Source organism: Oncorhynchus gorbuscha, linkage group LG07, assembly GCF_021184085.1.
Source record: "Oncorhynchus gorbuscha isolate QuinsamMale2020 ecotype Even-year linkage group LG07, OgorEven_v1.0, whole genome shotgun sequence".
Taxonomy (NCBI): Eukaryota; Metazoa; Chordata; class Actinopteri; order Salmoniformes; family Salmonidae; genus Oncorhynchus; species Oncorhynchus gorbuscha.
This window is the reverse complement of record NC_060179.1, coordinates 25,701,807-25,716,708: the sequence shown is the minus strand read 5'-3', so window position 1 is coordinate 25,716,708 and position 14,902 is coordinate 25,701,807. Positions and strand designations below refer to the sequence as shown.

At 43.3% G+C, this 14,902-nt stretch overlaps 1 protein-coding gene across 2 annotated transcripts in view; it reads right to left on the bottom strand.

Annotated features, from left to right (window-relative positions):
- LOC124039703 (uncharacterized protein C8orf34 homolog) overlaps positions 1-14,902 on the bottom strand; it is a 198,383-nt gene that overhangs the window by 165,382 nt on the left and 18,099 nt on the right. The gene's annotated exons all lie outside the window — the stretch shown is intronic.

Genomic DNA, 14,902 nt, shown 5'->3' with positions numbered 1-14,902 from the left:
CCCTAATAATTCTGTTTACATGGACACATCTGAAATCAGGCTACCCAATAGGACTCTGATAAATGCAGGAAATCTGCAATCAAAACAAACGTTCTACTACAGGGATCATGTTATTTTTGGGAAGCATATTTGATTCTGAGTTGGAACACATACAGTTTCTATGTGAAAACTACTTCTAAGACGTTCAGTTGTTCCGAACTCACTTCATTGGCACTAATGAGAGAGGCTCCCTCGGCTGGTGCTGGCACATTCGCAGATCAAATACACCGCTGGAATGCTTACTTCGATGCTTACTTCGATGATTACTTCGATTTTGACCGTACGCCGATCAAATCAAATGGCATTGGTCACATACACATGGTTAGCAGATTTGAATGAGAGTGTAGAAAAAATGCTTCTGCTTCTAGCTCCGACAGTTCAGTAATATCTAACAAGTCATCTAACAGTTCCCCCAACAACTACCTAACACACACAAATCTAAAGGGGTGAATGAGAATATGTACATATAAGTACATGGATGAGCGATAGGCAAGGTGCAATACGTGGTATAAAATACAGTACATACATGTGATATGAGTAATGTAAGATATGTAAACGTTATTAAAGTGCCATTATTTAAAGTGCCATTGTATAAAGTGACTAGTGATACATTTATTAAGATAAGCAGAGTAAGGTGTTTACATGACTATTGCATAATCTGCCTACTGCCATAATCAGATTAATATCAAAGCATTACTGCGCAAGTAAACTTACTCAGTGACTGATCAGTCTATGCTATGGATCACTAACAGAGTACCCTCTTAGAAAAAAGGGTTCCAAAAGGGTTGTCCTATTGGGACAGGGTACTCCTATGGGGACAGGGTACTCCTATTGGGACAGGGTACTCCTATGGGGACAGGGTACTCCTATTGGGACAGGGTACTCCTATGGGGACAGGGTACTCCTATGGGGATAGGGTACTCCTATGGGGACAGGGTACTCCTATTGGGACAGGGTACTCCTATGGGGACAGGGTACTCCTATGGGGACAGGGTACTCCTATTGGGACAGGGTACTCCTATTGGGACAGGGTACTCCTATGGGGATAGGGTACTCCTATGGGGACAGGGTACTCCTATTGGGACAGGGTACTCCTATGGGGACAGGGTACTCCTATTGGGACAGGATCCTCCTATGGGGACAGGGTACTCCTATTGGGACAGGGTACTCCTATGGGGACAGGGTACTCCTATTGGGACAGGGTACTCCTATGGGGACAGGGTACTCCTATGGGGACAGGGTACTCCTATGGGGACAGGGTACTCCTATTCTGACAGGGTACTCCTATTGGGACAGGGTACTCCTATGGGGACAGGGTACTCCTATTCTGACAGGGTACTCCTATGGGGACAGGGTACTCCTATTCTGACAGGGTACTCCTATTGGGACAGGGTACTCCTATGGGGACCGGGTACTCCTATTCTGACAGGGTACTCCTATGGGGACAGGGTACTCCTATGGGGACAGGGTACTCCTATTCTGACAGGGTACTTCTATGGGGACAGGGTACTCCTATTGGGACAGGGTACTCCTATGGGGACAGGGTATTCCTATGGGGACAGGGTACTCCTATTGGGACAGGGTTATCCTATGGGTACAGGGTACTCCTATGGGGACAGGGTACTCCTATTGGGACAGGGTACTCCTATTGGGACAGGGTACTCCTATGGGGACAGGGTACTCCTATGGGGACAGCCAGAGAACTCTTTCAGATTCTAGATATCCCCTTTTTCTCAGAGTGTAGTGTAGCATAAGCAGCATAAAGTACAACCTGTGGGCTTCACAGCCCAACCCACTTTCTCACACACACTCAGTCAGTCTCTCTGCCTCCTATCAGTTACCCAGAAAAGCAGAAGATCAATAGAGGTCAGAGACTGATGCTGTTACACTGAGTGACCTCTTTATAGAACTGTGTTTGTTGAGACCCTGGAGATGCTGAGCACACACACATACACACACACACACACACAATGTAGTACAACTGAATGTAGATGAGGTTAGAGTGGAGATGAGAGTATCGAATCCCATGAACCCTGTCAGGGATGTGGGTACACAATTTTCTTGGGAACTGCAAACTACTGTAGGATCAAATCCACATGAAATACAGTTAATGCTACATGTTGTTTACTGTGTGTGTGTGTGTGTGTGTGTGTGTGTGTGTGTGTGTGTGTGTGTGTGTGTGTGTGTGTGTGTGTGTGTGTGTGTGTGTGTGTGTGTGTGTGTGTGTGTGTGTGTGTGTGTGTGTGTGTGTGTGTGTGTGTGTGTGTGTGTGTGGTGTGGTTCATACTTATTCTACTCGTGTTCATGGGTTGCTATAATGCTGATATTGTAGAATCTACTGCAATGCATCACAATCCAATACATTAAATCATCTAAAAAGGAAATGAAAAATGGGAAGTCAGTGGAAAGTGTGAACGCTCATCGCGAGTTCAACAATGAACTGAACAAGACTTAGTTCTCAATAGATAATTAAGTATTTATTTCCAAAAGATTAAAGTTTTCTGTCAGCTACACATTTGCATTGTCCGTGTCCTGAGGCTTGTAAAACTTTCCCTGATAAACACAGTCATTCATTAAGCAGGCCCTTCCTCCTGGGGAGAACTGAACAGAACTGTAGGCTGGGTCTCAAATGGCACCCTATTCCCTACGGGCTTTGGTCAAAAGTAGTGCACTAAGAAAAGGAATAGTGTGCCATTTGGGACACACCCTAAAACTCACAGCTAAATCCCATCCACTGAAACATGTACAGTTTATCTCATTAAGAAGACTTCACCAGTGAAACAAACTAAGAGGCAAAGCCAACGTTCTCTGGGGAATTGGCTATGTTCAGTGCTTTCTGTTTCCTCTATTGTATCATCTATTTATAACAATCCCTCTATTCAAACATAAAACCTGAGGTGACCTAATTGGATGGATTTGATTGACAGATCATGGAAGGAACTATTATAATTCCAAGTTTCAGACACACAGAACCAAAGCCTAACACCTTTTATCCACCCTCCCATTTCACTACTTACTCTGCCACCTAATTGGCACCCTATTCCCTAACAGTGCACTACTTTTGACCAGGGCCAATAGGGATCTAGTCAAAAGTAGTGCACTATATATGAAACAGGGTGACATTTGGAACTTAACCTGCATATACAGTTGGCCCTTTTCCTTTTCATGCATCAATTATACTGTACAGTGGAAATAGAAATAACAGTGGGTGTCATATAAGAGCTCTGAGGGAACATTAAAAAGGACAGAGTTTTTAGTGACTGCTAAATAATTGGGAAGAGTAGGTGTTTGATTGGAAGAGACTAGTAGCTCATTCTCCCAAAGGACAGGCGGGAATATGCCATGGCATATAATTAATAGTTGCATTTCCACAATTATTTTGGAGTGGAGCTCCAAGTTTTGGAAGACAAATACCTTCTCTCTTTTCAATATCTTAGTGTAATATGAAATTATACGGTTGACAGGGTCATTTCAAGTAACAGTTTTATTAGTTGAGAGCAAATACCGATGAGTTGACTCACAAATATTGAAACTGACACACAGGCCTACACAGTTATAGCTCAATGAATGTTGCTCATCTACCTTGCCATTCCTATAGCCCTAGATTTGCCAGATGAGCTCAGTCATTGACATGTCAGAGCTCTGATGATTGTGTCAGAGTGTTATGTCCATAGTATCACACATACTCCAAACGTTCTTTAATAACCTTGAAAGAGACACTTGGGGATGTGTCCCAAATGGTACCTTGATCCATATATAATGCCCTCCTTTTGACCAGAGCCCTCTATAAGAAATAGGTGGCCATTTGGGACACATATTTGAATCATGAAAGCAGGTGGGTTACATAGAGTACACACAGTATCACTAGTTACAGCCATTGATTTGACAGGGTAGAGGTGGATAATATCACTGCACTCCTCCAACATCTACTCTGAGAGAGATTGTTGTTACGGTTGTCCCGTTGACAACATTGATTATTTTAATTATGTTAACATTGTAAATCTCCAAAGTAAGCTTTAGCAATATGTACGTTGTAACGTCATGCCAAAGAAGCAAATTGAATTTAATTGTTAGAGAGAGAGAGAAAGGGTGAGAGAAAGAGAACAATGACAGCGGGGACCATCTTTCAGGTGGAGTCTACTGCCTATTGTACATGCATACTGAACGCAGGATGACCTCATTGTGGGGTTGACGTGGAGACCAAGGAGGAGGGGGGGGGGTGGGTCATATTCCTACAACACACCTTAGAGAGCCACACACACACAACTCAGAGAGACACGAAACCAACCAGCCCTTATCATGAAATACCCTCCTGCAAGCCACAATCAATACCCTGGATTCCCTGGGCACAGTAAAGTCCAATGTTCTGAAAGAGGGAAACACAGAGAGAGGGAACACACAAAGAGAGAGAGAGTGAGAGAAACAGAGAGAGAAACAGAGAGAGGCAGAAACAACACACCTAAAAGAGACATAAAACCAAGTCTTTATGTCATGAAATACCCTCCTAGAACTGCAAGTCACAATCAATAAGTTGTGCAATGTCCTGCAAACAGACATGGTTAAAATGGCACTGTTGTCTTGTTAAGGTTGTGCCATTAATATGTTACTGTAGAGAGCCAGGACAGGAGTCTTCCTGAAGAAAACCATTTATAACAATGAAACAACAGTAGTGAAATAGAGATAGGCTTTCTCATCAAAATGCCAGTCAGATACATTCTGTGCTATGCGACACCGCAAAGACCCAAGCCGACACACACACGCAGACACACATGTACTCATGCACTATATTCACAGAATTCTGTAAGGTGTGTTAACATGACATAGACTGATATGATCAAGAAGCATATGTCCCAAATGGCACTGGTCATGTCCATGTAAATGTACCCATGAGCACCAACATGTGAAGTTCGTAGGAGTATATTATATCAAATTGGGTGTCAAAAATAGTCTATATTTTGGGAAAATGAAGGCAAACATTTTTAAACATTGTAATTAACATCTACCAGAAATAGTATTTAAAAGGTATTAGAGATACTTCAACACACAATAATGTTGAAGTAAATTCCTGTCAACTAATGTCAACACGTATATTTAGTTTTGGAGAAATTATTTGCTTTTTTTAAGTTTAAAGAACATTGCTTCCTACCTTTTATTTTTGCCACCAAAAATGTTTTATGAATATTTTTTAAGTGATTAAAACTTGTAATTCTGTTAGTAAATCATTAACAAAGTTATTGAAAAATATGTAATGAAATTACAGTAATTTAATACGCTACAATGGGAAATCATAATAGTCACAAACCACAGTCGACCACCTGCTACTGTCCTCTCTTCCGCTGGCATACTGTTATGTTCAGCTGATAACTGATTTCTTTCTCTTTCTGTCGTCTGGCGGTCGAAGCGTGCGTGTTTAATAAACAATCTGGAAAACACCTCCCTCTCTCTGCCTCTATTATCTCTGTCCAGTTATGTTACCTCTCCGGGCTCTTACTGACACCTACCCATAAGCCCATTTACTGTGACCAGCATCCTCACCCACTGAGCAACGACCGACACCGGACGTCCATGGATGTTGAAAAGTGGTCACATTTTTGTCAGTCAGCCCTGGCCTCGATTTCAACATCCACCGGCGTCGTTCTTTTTGGCCGGTCCAGACCGGCCTTGATTTCAATGTCTACAGATGTGTTTGTTTAGCATTACATTTTTAAAGGGAACAATCGGATTCTCAGCGTAATTCCATTATCGTGGAATGACCACACCCTATTGCCGATATAATATTGCTACTTTGGACCAAAGCTATACAGCAAAGGTAACTGAACTAAATGACTATCGCCCCGTAGCAGTAATTTCTGTCATCATGAAGTGCTTTGAGAGGCTAGTTAAGGATCTTATCACCTCCACCTTACCTGACACCCTAGACCCACTTCAATTTGCATACCACCCCAATAGATCCACAGATGATGCAATCGCAATTAATGTAGATATTCGGGTGGCCATTTGATTAATTGTTCAGCAGTCTTATGGCTTGGGGCTAAAAGCTATTAAGGAGCCTTTTGGACCTAGACTTGGCGCTCTGGTACCACTTGCTATGCTGTAGCAGAGAGAAAAGTCTATGATTTGGGTGACTGGAGTCTTTTACCATTTTTTGGGCCTTCCTCTGAGACCACCTAGTATATAGGTCCTGGATGGCAGGAAACTTGGTCCCAGTGATGTTCTGGGCCGAATGCACTACCTTCTGTAGCACCTTACAGTCGAATGCTGAGCAGTTGCTGTACCAGGCGGTGATATAACCACTCAGAATGCTCTCGATGGTGCAGCTGTATAACCTTTTGAGGATCTGTGGACCCATGCCAAATCTTTTCAGTCTCCTGAGGGGGAAAAGGTGTTGTCGTCCACTCTTCATGATTGTCTTGGTGTGTTTGGACCATGATCGCTTGTTGGTGATGTGGACACCAAGGAACTTGATACTCTGGACCCGCTCCACTACAGCCCCATCAACGTTAATGGAGGTCTGTTCCGCCCTCCTTTTCCTGTAGTCCATCCTGGCAGATGTGTTGCTGCCTACCTTTACAACCTCGGGTGGCCAGTCCGGAAGTCCTGGATCGAGTTGCAGAGGGAGGTGTTTAGTCCCAGGGTCCTTAGAAAGTGATGAGCTTTGTGGGCACTATGGAGATGAACGCTAAGCTGCAGTCAATGAACAGCATTCTCACGTAGGTGTTCCTTTTGTCCAGGTGGGAAAGGGCAGTATGGAGTGTGATTGAGGGGCGATAGTCATTTAGGCAGTTTACCTTCGCGTTCTTGAGCACAGGGACTATGGTGGTCTGCTAGAAAGATGTAAGTATTGTAGACTTGGGAGAGATTGAAAATGTCAGTGAAGACACTTGCCAGTTGGTCTACGCATGCTCTGAGTAAACGTCTTGGTAATCCATCTGGCCCCACAGCCTTATGAATGTTGACCTGTTTAAAGGTCTTGCTCACATCAGCTACGGAGAGCGTGATCACACAGTCGTCCGGAACAGCCAGTGATCTCATGCATGCTTTAGTGTTGCTTGCCTCAAAGCGATCATGAAAGGCATTTAGCTGTTCATTGACTTCAACATCATAGTAACCTCCAAGCACACAATTAAACCCGGGACCCTGCGTCTGAACCCCGCCCTGTGCAACTAAGTCCTGGACTTCCTGAAGGGCCGCCCCCAGGTGGATAAGGTAAAAAACAACACCTCCACTACATTAATCGTCAACACAGGGGCCCCACAAGGGTATGTGCACAGCCCCCTTCGATACTCCCTGTTCACCCATGAGTGCGTGGCCTCATACGCCTCCAACTCAATCATCAAGTTTGCACATGACACAACAGTAGTAGGCCTGATTACCAACAATGGCAAGACAGCCTACAGGGAGGAGGTGAGGGCCCTGGTGGAGTGGTGCCAGGAAAATAACCTCTCCCTCAAAGTCAACAAAACAAAGGTGCTGAAGAGAAGAGACAACAGAGAGCACCTCCCTATTCACATCAACGGGACTACAGTGGAGAAGGTGAAAAGCTTCAAGTTCCTCGGCATACACATCACTGACAGTCTGAAATGGTTCCCCCACACAGAGCCTCAGGAGGCTGAAGAAATTCTAATTGGCCCCTAAGACCACCACAAACTTTTACAGATGTACAATTGAGAGCATCCTGTCGGGCTGTATCACCGCCTGGTACGGCAACTGCACCGCCCGCAATCATCAAGGACATCAATCACCCGAGGCACGGCCTGTACACTCCGACATCATCCAGCTTCTATCTCAAGCCATCAGAATGTTAAATTGCAATCACTAGCCGGCTACCATCCAGGTACTCAACACTGCACCTTAGAAGCTGCTGCCCTGTGTACATAGACATGGAATCACTGGTCACTTTAATAATGTTTACATACGGTTTAATTCATTTCATATGTATATACTGTTTTTTTGTCAATGCCACTCAGACATTGCTAGCCCCAATATTTATGTGTTTCTTAATTCCATTATTTTACTTTTGGATTTGTGTGTATTGTTGTGAATTGCACTGTTGGAGCTAGGAACACAAGCATTTTGCTACATCCGCAATAACATCTACTAAATATGTGTATGTGACCAATACAACTAGATATGAATAGGGTGCCATTTTGGACGCATCCTCAGTTTTAGATGCATTTTACTGAACACTGGGGGGTCCATATGACAAAAGCTTGTTTGGGAATCAGCTACAAACTCAGCTTTCAAGGGAATCAGCAACAAACACCTTAACCTAAGGTAGCAGGCACAAAATAAACGCCTGAGCGGAGTTGGCACATCCGGTATCCAGGAGAAAAGGAAGCTAAATTGAATTAGCTGTATCCTTGAAAACCGGATACATCCGGTTGTTGGCAACTCCGTTAAGGGTGCAAACACCTAGACACATACTCATCTCTTGAATCATTTCTGATAGCTACGCTGGGTTTCATGTCTTCCTTCCTTCACTACATATGAACTCTATATTCACTCATCATGTCACAGAGAGTGAGAGAGAGCAAAGAGGGTAGAGAAACAGAGAGATAGAAAACGAGAGGCAAGAAACAGAGATGAAGAGGTAAAGGGAGAGATGAACAGAGCGACAGAAAGAAGAGAAAACATGCAAAGAGACCGAGAGAGGGTGTCTCTCATAATGACAGCCAGGCAGGTCTGTTTGTCTGAGTCTGAATTGATGCGAGTGTCAGAATGTACAGTTGAAGTCGGACGTTTACATACACTTAGGTTGGGGTCATTAAAACTTGTTTTTCAACCACTCCACAATTTTCTTGCAAACAAACAATAGTTTTGGCAAATCGTTTAAGACATCTACTTTGTGCATTACACAAGTCATTTTTCCAACAATTGTTTACAGACAGACTATTCCACTTATAATTCACTGTATCACAATTCCAGTGGGTCAGAACTTTACATACACTAAGTTGACTGTGCCTTTAATAAACAGCTTGGAAAATTCCAGAAAATTATGACATGGCTTTAGAAGCGGTGTACCTATGGATGTATTTCAAGGCCTACCTTCAAACTCAGTGCCTCTTTGCTTGACATCATGGGAAAATCTAAAGAAATCAGCCAAGACCTCAGGAAAAACAATTGAAACCTCCACAAGTCTGGTTCATCCTTGGGAGCAATATCCAAACGCCTGAAGGTACCACGTTCATCTGTACAAACAATAGTTTGCAAGTATAAACACCATGGGACCACGCAGCCGTCATACCGCTCAGGAAGGAGACGCGTTCTGTCTCCTAGATATGAACGTACTTTGGTGCAAAAAGTGCAAATCAATCCCAGAACAACACAAGGGACCTTGTGAAGATGCTGGAGGAAACAGGTACAAAAGTATCTATATCCACAGTAAAACAGGTCCTATATCGACATAACCTGAAAGGCCGCTCAGCAATGAAGAAGCCACTATTCCAAAACCTCCATAAAAAAAGCCCAACTACGGTTTGAAACAGCATATGAGGACAGAGATCGTACTTTTTGGAGAAATGTCCTCTGGTCTGATGAAAGAAAAATAGAACTGTTTGGCCATAATGACAATCGTTATGTTTGGAGGAAAAAGTGGGAGGCGTGCAAGCCCAAGAACACCATCCCAACCGTGATGTCATCCCAACCGGAAAATTATGTGGATATATTTAAGCAGCATCTCAAGACAGTCAGGAAGTTAAAGCTTGGTGGCAAATCGGTCTTCCAAATGGACAATGACTCCAAGCATACTTCAAAAGTTGTGGCAAAATGGCTTAAGGACAACAAAGTCAAGGTATTGGAGTGGCCATCACAAAGCCATGACCTCAATCCCATAGAAAATCTGTGAGCAGAACTGAAAAAGCGTGTACAAACCTGACTCAGTTACACCAGCTCTGTCAGGAGGAATGGGCCAAAATTCACCCAACTTATTGTGGGAAGCTTGTGGAAGGCTACCCAAAACATTTAACCCAAGTTAAACAATTTAAAGGCAATGCTACCAAATACTAATTGAGTGTATGTAAACTTCTGACCCACTGGGAATGTGATGAAAGAAGTCAAATCAGAAATATATCATTCTCTGTACTATTATTCTGACATTTCACATTCTAAAATAATGTGGTGATCCTAACTGACCTAAAACAAGGAATTCTTACCAGGATTAAATGTCAGGAATTATGAAAAACTGCATTTGGCTAAGGTGTATGTAAACTTCCGACTTCAACTCTATGTCAGTGTACAGCGCTAGTCACTATGCTAGCAGGGAGCAGTGATGTGAGTGTACAGCTCTATAGTCGCTATGTTAGCAGTCAAAATGTACGTGAGTGTGCACCTATATAGTCGCTAACCTAGCAGGGAGCACTGTTGTGAGTGTACAGCACAATAGTCACTGCGCTAACAGTCAGAATTGTATTTTAGCGCTATGCTAGCAAGGAGCATTGATGTGTACATTTCAATAGTCACTATGATAGCAGTCAGAATTGTTTTAGTTTACAGCGCTATACTCGCTACGCTAACAGGGAGCAGTGATGTGAGTGTACAGCGCTATAGTCACAACACTAACAGAGAGCAGTGATGTCAGTGCACAGCACTATAGTCGCTTCGTTAGCAATCAGAATTGATGTGAGTCTACAGGTCTATAGTCTCTACACTAGCAGAGAGCAGCGATGTCAGTGTACAGCGCTATAGTTGCTATGCTAGCAGGGAGCAGTTATGTCAGCGCTATAATATCTAGGCTAGCAGTCAGAATTTATGTGAGTGTACAGAGCTATAGCCGCTACGCTAGCAGGGAGCAGTGATGTGAGTTAACAGCTCTATAGTCATGCTAGCAGGGAGCAGTGATTTGAGTTTAAAGCTCTGTAGTCACGCAAGCATTAAGCAGTGACGTGAGTTTATAGCTCTATAGTCATTAAACTAGCAGCGAGCAGTGATGTGAGTTTATAGCTCTATAGTCATGCTAGCAGGGAGCAGTGATTTGAGTTTAAAGCTCTGTAGTCACGCAAGCAGGAAGCAGTGACGTGAGTTTATAGCTCTATAGTCATTAAACTAGCAGGGAGCAGTGATGTGAGTTTATAGCTCTATAGTCATTAAACTAGCAGGGAGCAGTGATGTGAGTTTATAGCTCTATAGTCACACTAGCAGGAAGCAGTGATGTGAGTTTATAGCTCTATAGTCATGCTAGCAGGGAGCAGTGCTATAATATCTAGGCTAGCAGTCAGAATTTATGTGAGTGTACAGAGCTATAGCCGCTACGCTAGCAGGGAGCAGTGATGTGAGTTAACAGCTCTATAGTCATGCTAGCAGGGAGCAGTGATTTGAGTTTAAAGCTCTGTAGTCACGCAAGCATTAAGCAGTGACGTGAGTTTATAGCTCTATAGTCATTAAACTAGCAGGGAGCAGTGATGTGAGTTTATAGCTCTATAGCCATGCTAGCAGGGAGCAGTGATTTGAGTTTAAAGCTCTGTAGTCACGCAAGCAGGAAGCAGTGACGTGAGTTTATAGCTCTATAGTCATTAAACTAGCAGGGAGCAGTGATGTGAGTTTATAGCTCTATAGTCACACTAGCAGGAAGCAGTGATGTGAGTTTATAGCTCTATAGTCATGCTAGCAGGGAGCAGTGATTTGAGTTTATAGCTCTATAGTCACGCTAGCAGGAAGCAGTGATGTGAGTTTACAGCTCTATAGTCATGCTAGCAGGAAGCAGTGATGTGAGTTTACAGCTCTATAGTCATTACACTAGCAGGGAGCAGTGATGTGAGTTTATAGCTCTATAGTCATTACACTAGCAGGGAGCAGAGATTTGAGTTTATAGCTCTATAGTCACGCTAGCAGGAAGCAGTGATTTGAGTTCAAAGCTCTATAGTCACGCTAGCAGGGAGCAGTGATGTGAGTTTATATCTCTATAGTCATTACACTCGCAGGGAGCAGTGATGTGAGTTTATAGCTCTATAGTCATGCTAGCAGGGAGCAGTGATGTGAGTTTATAGCTCTATAGTCATGCTAGCAGGGAGCAGTGATGTGAGTTTATAGCTCTATAGTCACGCTAGCAGGGAGCAGTGATGTGAGTTTATAGCTCTATAGTCATGCTAGCAGGGAGCAGTGATGTGAGTTTATAGCTCTATAGTCATTACACTAGCAGGGAGCAGTGATGTGAGTTTATAGCTCTATAGTCATTACACTAGCAGGGAGCAGTGATGTGAGTTTATAGCTCTATAGTCACGCTAGCAGGGAGCAGTGATGTGAGTTTATAGCTCTATAGTCATGCTAGCAGGAAGCAGTGATGTGAGTTTATAGCTCTATAGTCATTACACTCGCAGGGAGCAGTGATTTGAGTTTATAGCTCTATAGTCACGCTAGCAGGGAGCAGTGATGTGAGTTTATAGCTCTATAGTCACGCTAGCAGGGAGCAGTGATGTGAGTTTATAGCTCTATAGTCACGCTAGCAGGGAGCAGTGATGTGAGTTTATAGCTCTATAGTCATGCTAGCAGGGAGCAGTGATTTGAGTTTATAGCTCTATAATCACGCTAGCAGGAAGCAGTGATGTGAGTTTATAGCTCTATAGTCACGCTAGCAAGGAGCAGTGATGTGAGTTTATAGCTCTATAGTCATTACACTAGCAGGGAGCAGTGATGTGAGTTTATAGCTCTATAGTCATTACACTAGCAGGGAGCAGTGATGTGAGTTTATAGCTCTATAGTCACGCTAGCAGGGAGCAGTGATGTGAGTTTATAGCTCTATAGTCATTACACTAGCAGGGAGCAGTGATGTGAGTTTATAGCTCTATAGTCATTACACTAGCAGGGAGCAGTGATGTGAGTTTATAGCTCTATAGTCATTACACTAGCAGGGAGTAGTGATGTGAGTTTATAGCTCTATAGTCATTACACTAGCAGGGAGCAGTGATGTGAGTTTATAGCTTTATAGTCATTACACTAGCAGGGAGCAGTGATGTGAGTTTATAGCTCTATAGTCATTACACTAGCAGGGAGCAGTGATGTGAGTTTATAGCTCTATAGTCATTACACTAGCAGGGAGCAGTGATGTGAGTTTATAGCTCTATAGTCATTACACTAGCAGGGAGCAGTGATGTGAGTTTATAGCTCTATAGTCATTACACTAGCAGGGAGCAGTGATGTGAGTTTATAGCTCTATAGTCATTACACTAGCAGGGAGCAGTGATGTGAGTTTATAGCTCTATAGTCATTACACTAGCAGGGAGCAGTGATGTGAGTTTATAGCTCTATAGTCATTACACTAGCAGGGAGCAGTGATGTGAGTTTATAGCTCTATAGTCATTACACTAGCAGGGAGCAGTGATGTGAGTTTATAGCTCTATAGTCATTACACTAGCAGGGAGCAGTGATGTGAGTTTATAGCTCTATAGTCATGCTAGCAGGGAGCAGTGATGTGAGTGTATAGCTCTATTGTCACGCTAGCAGGAAGCAGTGATGTGAGTTTATAGCTCTATAGTCATGCTAGCAGGGAGCAGTGATGTGAGTTTATAGCTCTATAGTCATTACACTAGCAGGGAGCAGTGATGTGAGTTTATAGCTCTATAGTCACGCTAGCAGGGAGCAGTGATGTGAGTTTATAGCTCTATAGTCATGCTAGCAGGAAGCAGTGATGTGAGTTTATAGCTCTATAGTCACGCTAGCAGGAAGCAGTGATTTGAGTTCAAAGCTCTATAGTCACGCTAGCATGGAGCAGTGATGTGAGTTTATATCTCTATAGTCATTACACTCGCAGGGAGCAGTGATGTGAGTTTATAGCTCTATAGTCACGCTAGCAGGAAGCAGTGATGTGAGTTTATAGCTCTATGTCATGCTAGCAGGGAGCAGTGATGTGAGTTTATAGCTCTATAGTCACGCTAGCAGGAAGCAGTGATGTGAGTTTATAGCTCTATAGTCATGCTAGCAGGGAGCAGTGATGTGAGTTTATAGCTCTATAGTCACGCTAGCAGGGAGCAGTGATGTGAGTTTATAGCTCTATAGTCATGCTAGCAGGGAGCAGTGATGTGAGTTTATAGCTCTATAGTCATTACACTAGCAGGGAGCAGTGATGTGAGTTTATAGCTCTATAGTCATTACACTAGCAGGGAGCAGTGATTTGAGTTTATAGCTCTATAGTCACGCTAGCAGGAAGCAGTGATTTGAGTTCAAAGCTCTATAGTCACGCTAGCAGGGAGCAGTGATGTGAGTTTATATCTCTATAGTCATTACACTCGCAGGGAGCAGTGATGTGAGTTTATAGCTCTATAGTCATGCTAGCAGGGAGCAGTGATGTGAGTTTATAGCTCTATTGTCACGCTAGCAGGAAGCAGTGATGTGAGTTTATAGCTCTATAGTCATGCTAGCAGGGAGCAGTGATGTGAGTTTATAGCTCTATAGTCATTACACTAGCAGGGAGCAGTGATGTGAGTTTATAGCTCTATAGTCACGCTAGCAGGGAGCAGTGATGTGAGTTTATAGCTCTATAGTCATGCTAGCAGGAAGGAGTGATGTGAGTTTATAGCTCTATAGTCACGCTAGCAGGAAGCAGTGATTTGAGTTCAAAGCTCTATAGTCACGCTAGCATGGAGCAGTGATGTGAGTTTATATCTCTATAGTCATTACACTCGCAGGGAGCAGTGATGTGAGTTTATAGCTCTATAGTCACGCTAGCAGGGAGCAGTGATGTGAGTTTATAGCTCTATAGTCACGCTAGCAGGAAGCAGTGATGTGAGTTTATAGCTCTATGTCATGCTAGCAGGGAGCAGTGATGTGAGTTTACAGCTCTATAGTCACGCCATCAGGAAGCAGTGATGTGAGTTTATAGCTCTATAGTCATGCTAGCAGGGAGCAGTGATGTGAGTTTATAGCTCTATAGTCA